Source organism: Dermacentor albipictus, chromosome 8, assembly GCF_038994185.2.
Source record: "Dermacentor albipictus isolate Rhodes 1998 colony chromosome 8, USDA_Dalb.pri_finalv2, whole genome shotgun sequence".
Lineage (NCBI taxonomy): Eukaryota > Metazoa > Arthropoda > Arachnida > Ixodida > Ixodidae > Dermacentor > Dermacentor albipictus.
In genome coordinates, this window is record NC_091828.1 from 14,100,356 (window position 1) to 14,115,576 (window position 15,221).

Here is a 15,221-nt window from a genome sequence, read left to right on the forward strand (position 1 = left end):
TAGACGGCGCCCATACTTGTTCGCTACTGACATGTACGTCGTCTTGTCCTTGGAAATGTCAAGGCCTATCTGAGCACACCAGTTGTGCGTCATGTTTAAGGCCTCTTGGAGCGCTTGTTCTTGGTGGCAGATTTCAGGATCAACTGACCAGACAGTGATGTCATCTGCGTACATAATGTACTGTGCGTTATGTATTGTGGCTAGCTTCCAGGCTAGTGGAAGGAGAGCAATATTGAAAAGGACTGGTGCGAGCACAGATCCTTGTGGGACACCCCGATGTGCGACGAACTGACCTACTGCTTGGCCAGCCAGGCGAATGGAGAAGGTGCGAGCGCAGAGGAAGGCTTCGACGAATGTGCAGACATGGCTAGGGAATTGAAGCCAATGGAGAATTCCGACAATTGCTTCGTGACTCACATGGTCGTATGCTTTACGAATATCATTTGCCAGAATCGTGCGAATTCTTCGGGAGCGGCCTCCGATGAGAACCATAGAAGATAGGTACGCAAGGCCATCCTCTGCGCCTAGATGAGCACGGAACCCGATTTGGCCAGGATGATACCATGAGTACCGCTCGAGCCACCATGTAATACGTGTCGCGAGCATACGCTCCATCAGCTTGCCTAACGTTGAGGTTAGTGCTATTGGGCGCATATGAGCGATATTATCTTGGGGTTTTCCGTGTTTGGGAATAGGGACTATTTCTGCATGCCGCCAAGAATTGGGAATGACTCCTGTAGCCCAAGCTTCGTTTATGGCCCCTAACAACACTTCGAGAACCTTGCCTTCCGTGTTTTTATAAAGTTCATACGGTATGCCATCCGGTCCTGGTGCCTTGCATGGCTTCGACAGGTCGATTGCCGCTAAAAATTCCGCCATAGTGAAAGGAGCTTGCATACCCTCGATGTCAGAGAGCGTAGGTGGCGTGCCTGCGTCCGCGGGAAGGCAGTTTTGAACAACGAAGGGAGGCGGTGCTGTGGCCAAAGCCGGAAAAAAGGTGTGGGCGACAGTTTCTGCGAATACTGCTGGTGTCTGGCCCGATGCTAACAGGGCGCAGGCTGCGGGCTCTGGAGGGCGCCGACCACGTTCCATTACTCGGAAGGTGCGCCAAATGGAGGCATTGGACGACGAAGGTCCGAGAGAAGAGCACCAGTCCATCCAGAGGCCACGTTCTAAGCGGTGTTCATGGCGCCGAGCTACTGCAGTAAGGCGTTGGGCCTCTAAGCGAAGGGTATTTGACGCAGGGTCACGTTCTGATGCAAGTTCTGCTTGGCGGCGCGACGCCCAGAGACGCAGAAGTTGCAGATGAGGAGCGGTTCGCGATTCATCAACCCACGACGTACGTGTCGCCTCAACCAATGCCGCCTTAAGACAATGGGACGGGTCCACCATGAAGTTGGATACATTGCTTTCTGATACCACCCTGTATCGATCCCAGTCCACCACTCGACATAGTCGGCGGAGGCGGCTTGTTCCGCCTGAAGATAAGCCAAGGTGAATCGGATGATGGTCGCTACCTCAGCAGTCGGGTTCACATGACCACGAGACGGTCGTCCTTCCTAGCCACCAAGATAAGTCCGGTGAGTGTGGTGGCGCGCAAGGGTGGTCTCGCCGACGAGTAGGCACTGACACATTATTAAGGAGAGTGAATTGGGTGTCCATAAATGTGTCCAATACACATGTACCCCGCGCACTAGAAATAGCGTATCCCCATGTGGTGTGGGGCGCGTTAAAATCTCCTGCGACCATAATGGGGCAACCAGGATGTTTCTGTTGTAGGTGCGCCAGCCAGCCGAGACACAACCGAGCCGCACGACCGCTGTAGGGGCGGGCATAGTAAGAAACGATGATAACGTCCGTGCGTTGGAGACGAACCAATACGGCCACGACTTCTTGCCATAGAGTACACCACCGTGAAAGATCAACACGAGTCTGATGAAGAGTGCATCTTACATACGCTGCAACCTTTCCTGCAGGGACATCGGGCGTAGCACTCCTACGATCCAACATTGAAGGCGATGAGTATGCCACAAATCCTGGAATGGGTGGCAGGCCGTTGGATTCTTGAAGCAGTAGAGCCCAAGCACGCAGCTTCCCATATCTGAGACGGTGACGCAGCTCTCCGACCTTCCCCGCGATGCCGCGACATTTCCACTGTAAGATGCCTTCTGGCACTCTTGAAGACGTAGCAGCCATCATAGATTAAGATTGGCCAGTAGAACCGAGGTGAGATGCTGGAGCTGTTGCGCAACGAAGCGCAGGAGTTCTTGGGGTGAAAAAGGCTTCGACACAGATGCCGGGTTAGCCATATGAGCAGGACTAGACGACGACGGCGAATGCGACGGCCGCGCTCCGTCATGACGACGCCGGAGCACTGTACGGCGTTGCTTGAGACGTTGGATCTCCCTTTCAAGGTTGGCGAGGCGAGCGTCGATCTCGAACTCTTCGTCTGCCAAAGGAAGCGGCGTGTCTTCTATCGATTGAGATGCCCGTTGCGGTCGTGAAGTGGACGACCTAACAGCTGCGCTATAGGTACGAGTGGCAGCATCACTTGTCTCTGTACTTGCTTTTGTCACCTGGCTAGCGTCCTCTTCCAGCGAGGCCAGAACGGCGTAACGGTTGTACACAGGGACTTGTTTCATTGATGAATCTCGAGGGGTTATAGCTGGCTGTCGAGAATGGCGCTGTCGAGCCTTCTTAGTGGCCTTCAACTTCGTAGGACACGTCGTGGAAGTGATGTCATAATCGTTTGTTTGGCATAGGCCGCATCTAAGCGATGCCGACGGTTCAGGCTCCATGGTGTCGTCCTTAGGTGGGTAGGGGCAGGATGATTTCATGTGGCCCTGTCTAAAGCAAGAGTAGCAGTACACAACGGAAGGCTTGAACGGACGCGGCCGCAGTACGCAGCCGTAATACAGGATACGTTCAGGTGGGGAATTAGGACCTTGAAGCGTGATTAGGCACGTATGACCGCTGCCTAGGTAGCGAGCAGCCACGACCTTGTGTGTGGGACACGATAGTTCCTGCAGGAGCCTCTCGGGTTCTTCGTCAAGGTCAACGCCATTAACCACGTAGCGTCTTAAATCTGTACCACTGGCGAGGTACGCTTGGACTGGAAGGACACACTCTTCTGAGACTTGTATTTGTTGCAGTTCTTCGAGTTTATAAACTAGTGTCATAGCAGACACCCATACTGAGACCGTATTAGTGGATTTGTGCAGAGCAAAACCTTGAAATCGGGAAGTCTCGAGGCAGGCGTCCAGGGCCGCTTGAATGATACGGGTGTGCAGAGTGGACATGTCATATCTAGCACGAGGCTTGATAACCACTTTGTACCACGATGTCGTTGGCGACTCCGGAGACGTGCGTGTCGGTTGCACGGGCAGGCCTTGTGATGAGCGAGGTCTTTTCGGGGCTGCTGGAGGTACATTTTCATCCGATGGAAGGCCAGTACCTTCCTTCGTCCTCTTGGCTGAGGTGTGCGCCACGACAGCAGGGCTGTTCTGCTCCATGTTCGTGGTATCCATGCTCAGGGTGCCGCCTTCACCCGTTGCACTTGTCCCCACGGAGGAGACGTTCCTGGCTTGGATTTGCATCGGTAATGTTCCGCTCCCTCGACGCAGCGGACAGCAGCTTGGATGCTCCGCGCCGGCGCGGCGAGTGCCGCGGGAGCACTCGCACTCGCGAAGCCGCACAAGAACTCGAGCTCGACGGCGCAGCAGGAGGGTGCAGATGACGGTGTACCTTGTAGATAGGCGCCAGTAGTAATTACGAACCGCCAAAGCGCTCCATAAACAACAGAGTTCCAGTAGCGGGGAAAAGAAACCAGCAAACGGGGCGGAAATCCGGAGCTACGGAAAAACATGTCCGTGCGGAACGAGCGCTGGAAACGTCCCCGATCGTATTCCTGAATGCAACTATTTATTTTCAAGCTGGCAACGCATAAACGGCCGACTACGCCGAGCGCGCGTCGGCCTCGATGGGCGCTGCCATGCTGGTAGCACGTTAACATCTGGCCAGCTGCACCGGCGTTCGATTTTGCAAACTTCGGGCAGGTTCGGGTTGTCTTGGGATCCCAGCCCACGTGACTACCTGTCAGAACCGGAACTAGCTGGTTGCCGTCTGGCTCTCAGCGGGCTGCCATAACTCCGCCTGCTTAGGTTGATAACATACAATGAATAATCGTTTCTGACGCGATTAGTCGCACTCACGTTGTCAATGCGGATAAGGGGATTCATTATAACGGCAAGCACGCCCGGCCATTCACCGCGTGAATGACAAAGCGCACCACATTAGTCGCTGTTCCACGGTGGCACAGCACGCTTGTTATTTCGCAAAGCAATTCTGATTGGTCAGAAACTCGTAGATTTACAAAGCATTTGTAACAAATCATGGCTAAATGTATCAAAAGGATGTCTGCAACTTGCGAAGCAAATCGCCGAGCCGAACGCGAACGCAACTACAGGTTTGTTATGAGAATGGCGTCACGTGATGCCACCAATACGCGGTATACAAGAATTCCTCTAGTATGTGCCGGAGATGGGTATATCATAGCGTTCAATCGGAGTTGGAGTTTTTGTTCAGGCATGACAGACGATAAGCAGTGTGAGAGGAACTTGAAGTAATCTTTATATGTTTGAATTTCTAGAGCTTTTTGTCATTTAAATGTCTGTCGCTGTAATGGCATGCTAAATGCTGTTTGAGTTATCCTTTGGTTCCAATTGTGGGAGCTGTAATTACTGGGGCTTGACTGTATGAGGTAGACACTAGAAAGCAAGTAATGGCAGTCTTCCGCGCCCTCTAAAGTTGAATCTATGACTGCAAGGCAGTTTTGAAAGAGATTGCAGGAGAGTCCAACAAAAAGCGAAGGGCACGTGGGAAATTTGCAACTACCTAATTAAGCCCCTCCGCACATTGGAATGTGTGTTGTTGGAATGTGTTGCTCCGAGTTTGAAATCAGCCACTCCAAAGTTATCCTTCCTCCAGATGACGTCTTCTAAATTGAATATATTCCGCTCCAAGACCTCAATTTTTCTGCTTTAAGTATTGCTTCAAAACGTTTTCCGTTTCAGCTGCTCAACTCTTGCGTGCATTATTGAGGCGTATAGCGAAGAAGACTGGCGCGCCCTATGGATGCACTATCATCATCGGCTCGCCGACGAAGAGGGGCTTGCGCTCTTGGTGTCTGACGCTCGACTGAGTCGGTCGCGTTTCTGAGTGCTCAATAAACCGCGTTTCAGTTTCAGTTTATTATTCGTTAAATACAATGCATTGGTAAGATACAATATGCAGATGAGGGTCCCATAGTCAAAGACTGCAACGGGACCCCGTTTAATAATAACAATGTAGAGATGTATTCAAGAAGAGCAAGCTAACTAAAACAAACGAACACAATCGCGAAAATACAACATAGAAAAATAACATAAATGAAAAAATGTTGTTTGTATAAAAGCGTACAGTGCATAAAAAGAACTGCAGTGTAATGAATGACGTAAACATAGTTACACATATAAAATAGCTTAAGGGCATGACTAAATGTATGAAAGGCTGAAGGTATAATTCCAACGGGCAAACCATTCCACAGTTTTATAGCAGCGAATGATGATGTCATTTTTCCATAGTTATAATGAACCATAGGTAGTCGAAAATTAGAGTTACTTGCAAACCTGGCATTATTGCTATTGATGAGGTGGCTGGAATCAATGAATTCGTATGAGAGCTGCTTAGTAAGAATTTATAAAACATTCATTAGATGATATTTGAACAAGTTCGTTACAATGATGCTATTTTCACGACGTAGAGGAGTAGCACTCGTGAAAAACCCACTGTTAGTGATAATGCGTATTGCTTGGTTTTGTAAGTGCTGAACAGAGGAGATATGAGAGTTATATGTGTTTCCCCAGGAAACAATGCTATAAAAAATGGGACTGTGAATGAAGGCAAATTATAATGCTAATAATGCGTCTTAAGAGAAGTACGGTCTTCATTTGAATAATGCTTTAATACCGAAGGTGCACTTTTGCTTAATGAAGGCAATGTGATGAGAAAACCGAAAGTTATAATTTGGCTAAGGTAATTTGGCGGCAGCAGTTGCGGCGGCATGTCCTCCTTCTAAGAAAATTCTTCTTGCCAACAGGTTGATCAGTGGCCTGTGTTGCTGCTCGTCCTTGGATCCTGCGTCGTCTGTAGCCACCGTGTTTTCATTTCCACGTGCGCTTGCACTCGGCGTCTCCGCGGACTGCACGTGACTTCAACGAGGACCATATAAGGACGCACACAACGGCACTGATTCAATTTGGCGGCAGCAGTTGCGGCGGCATGTCCTCCTTCTAAGAAAATTCTTCTTGCCAATGGGTTGGTTTATTACTTCTGTACACTATCTAAAAATAATTCTGCCGCAACTGCTGCCAAAAGTTCTTGTTTCACTGTTCATAGTGCATATGCTTCACTATGCCTACCACAGCGGAACTGGCGAAAAAAATTGCATCTCCTGAAGCAGTGCTGAACGAGAAGTCGGATACACTGATCGATGATTTAGTATCACGAATTAACATCAAGCTACAGAATGTAGGACTAGATGAGCACGCTTCCCTCTGTGAAAGTGTTCAGTTCATGAACAAGGACCTAGACACAATAAAACTAAAACAGGAAGAACTCGTAACCTCAAACAAGACGCTCTTATCGCGTAACGAAGCGCTCGAAAGAAAAGTAGCTGATTTAGAGCAATATTCGAGAATTAATAATGTGCAAATTAAGGGAATCCCTACATCGTAGGCTGAAGACTGCGGAGTCATTCTGAAGCGAATTGGCGATGCTATCGAGTACCCTCTCTTACCCACTGATATCGACACGGCTCACCGTGTTGCCTCTGAATCAAATGAGAAGAACATCATTGCTCGCTTCTGCTCACGGGATAATAAAAACGAGTTCATCAGGAAGACAAGAAGAGCTAGGCTTCGCACAGACCACATTGGTTTCACAGGTGGCACTAGCACGCCTGTCTATGTAATTGACCACTTGACCATTGATAACAAGAAGATGTTCTCGAAGGCGCTGGCACTCAAAAAAGAAATAAGTGGAAATACTTATGGACAGAAAACAGCCAGATAAAAGCCCGCAAAGCTGATGATAACAGGGTCCATCGCATTTTCACTGAGTCTGACCTTTGAATCTTCACGTGATTCACTGTAAATTTTTTTTTCAATTTTTTTCCATGGCCTTGCCCTACCCCGTTGACGCAAAATCTTGTCTTACCGCAAATAAACGATCACTCATTCACTTCAATGCTCGTAGCCTTCGTAAGAACATAGATGGAATTAATAACTTCATTGCCTCACTTCACCATGTCTTCACTTTTATCTGCATATCGGAGACTTGGCTTTCTGATTCCGACAACTACATGAGCGGTTTTCCATCTTATCAACCCGAGTATTGTCATCGTCCAACCAACAGTCATGGTGGCACCGCCCTTTTTGTTTCAAAAGCTGTTACCTACGCTCGCAGATTTGATCTGGCAGTTAACGTGAATCATTGTGAGTAAGTGTGGATAGAAGTCGACCGGTCATTCCTTAATAGCAATAAGAACTTGATCCTTGGTTGCATTTATCGCTCACCGTCATCTTCCCTTAACGATTTCTTGCTTTCTCTTGATGCAGTATTGTCCAAGCTAGCTTTTGAAAATAAGGATGTGGTGATTGTAGGTGATAACAATATTAACTTACTTGACACTGAAGCTACCTCGTACACAACTTACACATATTGTTTTGCTGGATTCGGTTTCGAATCACTCATTGACTGCCCAACTTCTACATCGCATACATCTTGACCCTAACCTTACATTTCGCTCTCACTTCCAACATCTCAAGCACAAGACTGCGTCTGGTATACGTGCATTAATCAAAGCTCACCCTTTTTTTTTCTCATGAGGCTCTGCTAGCGTTGTATTATGCGTTCATTCATAGTCACATTAATTTCGGCATTGTTTCATGGGGCAACACGTACGCTTGTCACTTATCATTAATTCAACATATCCAAAATCAGTCAATACGCATTATCACTTCTACCTCCATGCAATCCAATGCCTCTTTGTTACTTCGCGCGTATAATATCTTGCCTATTAATAATTTGTTCCAGTTTAACATACTCGTCTTACTCCGCAAGTTGCTTCCCAATAACCTTACGTTTCCGTTCATTGTAACTGACCTTTTGCAGAATAAAAATATGACCAGATTTGCGGCTAACAACAATTTCTTATTACCCATGGTTCATACCAATTACGGCAAAGAAACATCTTCCTTCGCTGCAATTTCTCTTTAGAATGAATTACCATCAACCGTAAAAGCCTGTACTTCTCTTACAATTTTTAAAAATCACCTTAAGCATCATTTCCAGCGATAACTACGATCTGGCGGTGTACCTTTGACTTTTATCTCACCTGTCATTTCTTGTATTTCACCCATGCTTTTTTCCGACTTTCTTTTATAACGTGCTTTTTCGTGTTTGCTTGTAAATGACATGTCTAATGATGTATTCGATCTGTAGATGTTGTTTATAATTTTGCTGACTATTGATATCACCATCAATGTTGTTGTTATTAACCGAGGGTCCCACTACAGTTCTTTCACTTTGGGACCCTCGTCTGTATATTTGTCATGTAATTACTTCTGTTTTTGGAACCAATAAATCTGAATCTGAACCTGAATCTGAATTCGGCGCCCAAAAGGATACACAATCGGAGACGGGAATGGGATGACCATCTAGAGTTATCTCAGGCAAGCCAGGTAGTATTCTTCGGCTAGATAAAAAAATAATGAATCGAATTTTTGAAGGATTGATAATTAATTGATTGGACGAGCACCAAGCAGCAATATGGTGAAGCTCATTGTTTAGTTTAAGGATTAAGGTTGTTAAAGGTTTGTTACGCAACGAGATAGTAGTACCATCTGCGTATAGCACACAATGTGCCGACTTAGGATAAGTGGGTAAATCATTAATATAAATAGGGAATAATAAGAAACCTAGTATACCTTGGTTAATAACTTAAGTATCAGAATAAGCACCTCCGAAAAAACTGTTTGTTCTCTTTCATGTAGGTAACTTTTCAAAAGTTTTAATACTGGACCGGTAATTCCCAGGGCTTCTAGCTTAGAAAAATGTATGTTATGATGAATTGTATCAAAAGCTTTAGTGAAGTCCACGAGTAGCGAACCAGCGAAGTTACCCGTATCAATCGGGTGACGAATGTACACTCTAAGAACAGTTTACACCCTTTGATTGCCCCTTCTGCCAACAAAAATAATCGTCATCTGCCTTGATGCGTTTCCTTTCTTTATCGCCGCAAGCCCGGAACTTTCCAGTGACGAACGGCACGCGCGTTATCAGAAGAGGCACTCCAAAGGGTGTAAACTGTTCTATGCTGATAACGCGCGTGCCGTTCGTTACTGGAAAGTTCCGGGCTCGCAGCGATAAAGAAAGGAAACGCATCAAGGCAGATGACGATTATTTCTGTGTGGCAGAAGGGGCAAGCCAAAGGGTGTAAACTGTTCTTAGAGTGTAGTCGGTTAGATATATTAAAGCTAAGTTAGTCGAACTGCCAGCGTGAAAACCAAATTGAGAGGATTGCATGAAATTAAATTTTTGAAATTAATTATTTAGGCACCTAAAAATAACTTCTCAACAACTTTACTAATCGACGACAGAATAGAATTAGGACGATAGTTAAATACCTCCGTTGTATCACCTTTCTTGTGCACAGAAATAATCTTAGCCCTTTTAAGCGAAATGGGAAAAATACCACATGTAAGAATATTATTAACTCTAATACAAACTGTATCAGAAATAAGCGGTGCAGCAAGTTTTAGACGAAATACAGAAATATTAACCAAGCCAGGGCTAGAATTCTTTAGAGCTAATACCATAGAACATAGCTCATCCGCAGTTACGGGAAAGAGAAAAAAGAATGATTGCAGCGATAAATGGGATAAGTAGAAGTCATGCGATGACTACTGTATATATTGTAGAAGTAGTCACTGAAACTATTTTCTATGCTAGAAGAATCAGTATGAGTTTCGTTGTTGTAGTTTACTTTATCAGCGGTATTACCGGACTTAGGTAAGTTCATGAACGCATTAACATGTTGCCATTGTTTTTTGGATTGTTCTTGTGTTTAGCAAATTCGTTTGGGTAATACTGTCATTTAGACTTCTTTAGCAAGTTATTCAGAATGTTAGAATAATTTTTATAGCGTGCCGCTAAGCGTACAATAAAAGGTTTCTTTTTAGTATTTTTGTATAGGCTTTCTCTTTTTCTCATACTGGTCAGTAAACATCTCGTTACCCAAGGGTTACCGGGAAACTTAAAATGTTTATTGCGTCGTACGCTAGTGGTGTTAACGCGAACGGCCTGTAGAAAGATGGAACAAAAATTTTCAAGAGCTTGCTCGGGATCGTGCAGGGAGCTAACTGCAGACCAATCAGTATTTGTTCTTGCGTTAACAAAACTGTTTCAGTCAAACTTGAAGGAAAAGTAGCAAGGCTCGGACTGAGGTATTTCGGCCTCAAAGGCGACGAATATTGGGAAATCGTCTGTGATCTGAGTATCTATGACACCAGAGTTTGGAGTTGGCACGATGTTAGCTAGAGCATGGTCAAGAAGCGTGTTGGTACCATGGGTAGAACACCTAGTAGGAGAGATAATTATTGATTCCAGTCCGAAACCAGCAAGACAGTCTGTATAAGCTGTTACACTTCCGTTGTCGACGTCACGTAAGTCGATGTTAATATCACCGACAATTAGGACTAGCTTATGTTCAAGATAAATTTTTTTTCTCAAAACTATGGAGAGTTCACCCAGCAAATCAGGAATAGATGAAGGGGAGCGGTATACACAACCAAGAATAAAGCTGTTACGATTATCAGAATCCATCTGTAAGTTAGTTTCAATCCCATACGAATTCACAGTGATTTAGATTAAGAAAAATATCAAGCCTACGCTTATATTTAATATGAGGTGAAACAAATATGGCGGAACCACCGTATCGATCCGAAATACGATGGCAGTATTCTGCTTGGTATGGACGAAAACCGTATGAATTGCTAACAGAATCGTCAAGCCATGTTCTTGAAACGCAAATAAACGAAAACGAATGTTCAAGTGAGTCACTAAATGCAGAAATGGCATCATGGCACTTGCGCAAACTTCGCGCAATAATATGAAGAATAGGATATTAGAAGATGGAAGCAATGGTTTACTTCGGCTGATGATAGCAAAGACATGATGAAAAGTATTCAGGGACGTGTCTGAAACTAGTTCGTAGGACAAGAAATGTAGCAATAAGCTACGCCTGCGCAAAGATGCGAAAATCAGCCTCCGAGTTTATTCGGAGGACCCTGCTGCCGGTTGATTTACAGGCTTTAATCTGGTAAGTTTCAGTCCATAAAAACTGCCAACTGTTCTATTTTTCCAGTGCAAGGGCCTTGCGGAATAAACGTTTGTTGTGGATTTGTGCGGTGTTCGTTAATGTAAATGAGATTATCAGTGGTACCAGAAAAGCGAATCTAGGAGCATCGCAGAGGAGTCTTGCGACCCTTGCGAAGAAATTCATTATTCTTGTCACGTGAACAAAAACGAACATTGATGCTCCTGCCCGACATCTTGCTGACCACACGGTGAACTGTGTCAATGTCTCCAGAAGAAATTGGGCACTCAATTGCGTCGGCAACCTTCTTCAAGATCGCAGAGCATTCATCTCCATGTGATGATGTAATGCCTTTAATTTCGATGTTATTCATTCTGTTGTACTGTTTCATGTCTGCGATTCTCTTGCTTAATGCTTGATTCTGAGAAGTCAACGCTTTGTTAGTAGTTACCAGTTCACTCAAATTGGGTCCTACTCAAGGGTCCTACTCAAATTGAGGATGACGCAACGAGCTATGGAAAGAAGAATGATAGGTGTAACGTTAAGGGATAGTAGATGAGCAGATTGGGTGAGGGAACACACGCGAGTTATTGACATCTTAGTTGAAATTAAGAAAAAGAAATGGGAATGGGCAGGACATGTAATGAGGAGGGAAGATAACCGATGATCATTAAGGGTTACGGACTGGATTCCAAGGGAAGGTAAGCGTAGCAGGGGGCGGCAGAAAGTTAGGTGGGCGGATGAGATTAAAAAGTTTGCAGGGACGGCATGGCCACAATTAGTACATGACCGGGGTTGTTGGAATAATATGGGAGAGGCCTTTGCCCTGCAGTGGGCGTAACCAGGCTGATGATCATGACCACTTCACTGAATGTCGCTTTGAATGTGTCCTACTGTTCGCTCATGAAGCGCACGCTTTCAGCTAGAGAAGCAAGGTTGCCAATTCCCTCGTCTTCAAGCCTCTTCCCAATATTGGCAGCCAGACTGTCGACAAGCGCATCGAGCTTATCGTTAAGCAGTGATTCGAGAAGCTCAATTTTTTAGCGGGTTCAGCGTTCGTGGGCATCGCAGAAAACAGACCAAAAACAATAGACACACTTGTGAGCAGCAGCTGCAGCAACAGCATAGGACGCAGTGAAAAATAAAAAAAAACTAACCTGCAGTAAAATAAAAATGGCCAGGCTTAGCTTGGTTAAGCCAAGAATGCGTTGCATATTGCGCGAGTTGGGGCCCAGCTTTTCCTCCGGCTGTCGTGACGTCACGTCACGTGGTTGCGCTCACGTCGATGGTGGCGGCCCAGCCGCGCCCAAGGCCTGAACTGAGTGATTGCAATATGCAACGCATAAAATATCGGACGGTTAGGCTGCGTCCTGTTTTGCTGCAGCCGCTGCTCAACCATTGCGTTACATAGTTGGTGGAGCTGTGCTGGGTAGTACTTCCCCACCCACCCTGGAACTACGTAATCGGGCATTGCCGGTCATCATGCCTGACGACGCCAGCCAAACAACACCTCCGGCATCGCCAACGATGATTTGTCCTGGCTCAGTGCATCAACGCGATCCTCCCATCTTCAGCGGTTCCGGCGAATACGACGTAGAAGATTGGCTCTCGATATACGAACGGGTGAGTGCCCACAATAAATGGGATGATGCTGCGAAGCTCAGTTACGTGAACTTCTACCTCACGGGTGTCGCTAGCGTCTGGTAACACAACCACGAATCCGACCTCAGCACCTGGGCAGATTTCAAGGCGTGCATTACGCAAGTCATCGGTCACCCTGAGGTGCGGAAGCTCCATGCCGAAGAGCGCTTGCGCAGCTGTTCCCAGCAACCAGGTGAAAACTTCAGCAAGTACATAGAAGACGTTGTGGAACTTTGAAAGCGCGTCGATCCATCGATGACTGACTCTGACGAGATCCGTCACGTAATGAAGGGCATCGAAGATGACGCATTTCAAATGCTCCTCTCGAAAAGCCCGCGGACTGTGGCCGAAGTCGCTGAACTTTGTCAATGCTACGACGAACTCAGGAGGCAACGTCTGCTAACTCGACGTTCTTCGATCCCCGATACTTCCATTGCAAGTTTAGTGACTGTGACTAACAACGACCATCTGTTAGGCGAAATCAAGGAGTTTATACACTCCGAAGTCGCCCGCCAGCAATTCCTACTCACCTCCGTCACAAGGCCTACGCCGTCCTTGGCTCCTACGTTGCGTCAGATGCTCCAGGAACAAGTGTCCGAAGCTATTCAGTCCCCTCTTGCAGCGCCACCATTGCCTGTACCTCGAAGCCACGCGGAGGTTGCAGCACGACCAGCTCCTTCGAATTTTTCAGCACCACCGCTTCCTGCACCGCCACGACCAATCCCTCCAGTGTACACCACAATATCACCAGCTAGCAAGGGACCCTGGCGTGCACTCGACAATCGCCCCGTGGGCTTCTTCTGTGGAATCCCTGGTCACGTGGCACGGCACTGTCGCCGTCGCTTACGGCTTCAAGGTAATGACCAACCTGTCCGCTCCTACGTTTCACCAGCTTCGTCCTTCTCGCCACCAAAAGACTCGCACTTGCCGCCTACGAGCAACGCCATTCCTTCCGCCCGTGATAGTCGCTCACCATTCCCTCGTCGCCACTCGCTTTCCAGCCCGCGGCGGCGTCCGGCCCAATCGGAGCAGGAAAACTAGCTACCGCAGTTCAAGAGGTGAGAACTGCGTTCCAGTCGAACCACACAAAGCCTTGCTCTCTTCCGATGAACGTAATCGAAGTATCTGTAGAAGGATTCGTCAGACTGTCATTAGTCGAAACAGGCGCTGCCGTTTCTGTAGTTACGCAAGAGCTTTGCCGAAAGCTTCGAAAAGTAATGACGTCCTTGTCTGCGCTGTCACTCCGGACAGCAAGTTCCCAGTGCATTACCCCTGTTGCCGCATGTGCCGCCCCCATCGTCATTCGAAGAAACACGTATACAGTCGAGTTCGTCGTCCTCTCATCCTGCTCATACGACTTAATCTTGGTGTGGGACTTGCTTTCCGATCATCAGGCCATCATTGATTTTTCTTGCGCCATAGTTGAATTTTCTCCGCTTCCCCATACCCTTTTACATGACCTTGCCGATTTTGGTGACATACTGGCCGTTACAGAAGACACCACGATCCCCCCGCACTCTTCAAAAATTGCGAATGCCTGCTCTACTTTCGCCACTGACACTACTGCCCTGTTTGTCCCATCGGACATTTTTGTTCGCCGACGATGTTCCCTTCCCTTCGCTGTCCTAACTGTCAGCGGTGGCTGCACGCTACTGCTCGTTTCCAACGCTAAGGCCACGCCCCTCGTCTTACGTCTTGGCGAGTGCCTTGGATGTCTTCAGCCTGCCGACTCAGTAGCCATTTTTGACGCACCTCTTGACAACTCCTGTTCAGACGCGAACTCGTTGACTTATAGCATGCCTTGTTCCCAGCCTAAGCAAGACGTATTCCATGGCTCAGTAGATGCCCTCTTGAGCCCTGCGCAGCGTTCTCAGCTTCTCAGCCTTCTACACAAATACTAATCTATGTTCGACTCTGAAGAAGCACCACTAGGCCGCACATCGACTGTACGTCACGAGATCGACACTGGCACTCACGCACCACTGCGCCAGAGGCCTTATCGTGTGTCACCCGTGGAGCGCCGTGTCATCGAAAACCAAGCAAGCGAAATGCTTGAGTGTGGAGTGGTTCAACTCTCTAATAGTTCCTGGGGGTCACCTGTAGTCCTTTCAAAAAAAAAGATGGCTCAATTCGATTTTGCGTCTGAATAAGATAACTCGCAAAG

General features: G+C 47.0%; 1 protein-coding gene across 1 annotated transcript in view; it reads right to left on the reverse strand.

Annotated features, from left to right (window-relative positions):
• Window positions 1–13,851, reverse strand: part of LOC139048622 (uncharacterized) — a 171,205-nt gene extending 157,354 nt beyond the window's left edge. The window contains exon 1 of the mRNA XM_070523072.1: window positions 13,588–13,851. The gene's annotated coding sequence lies outside the window, so the exon portion shown is untranslated. The remainder of the gene's footprint in view (window positions 1–13,587) is intronic.
• Between the last annotated feature and the right edge of the window lie 1,370 nt (window positions 13,852–15,221).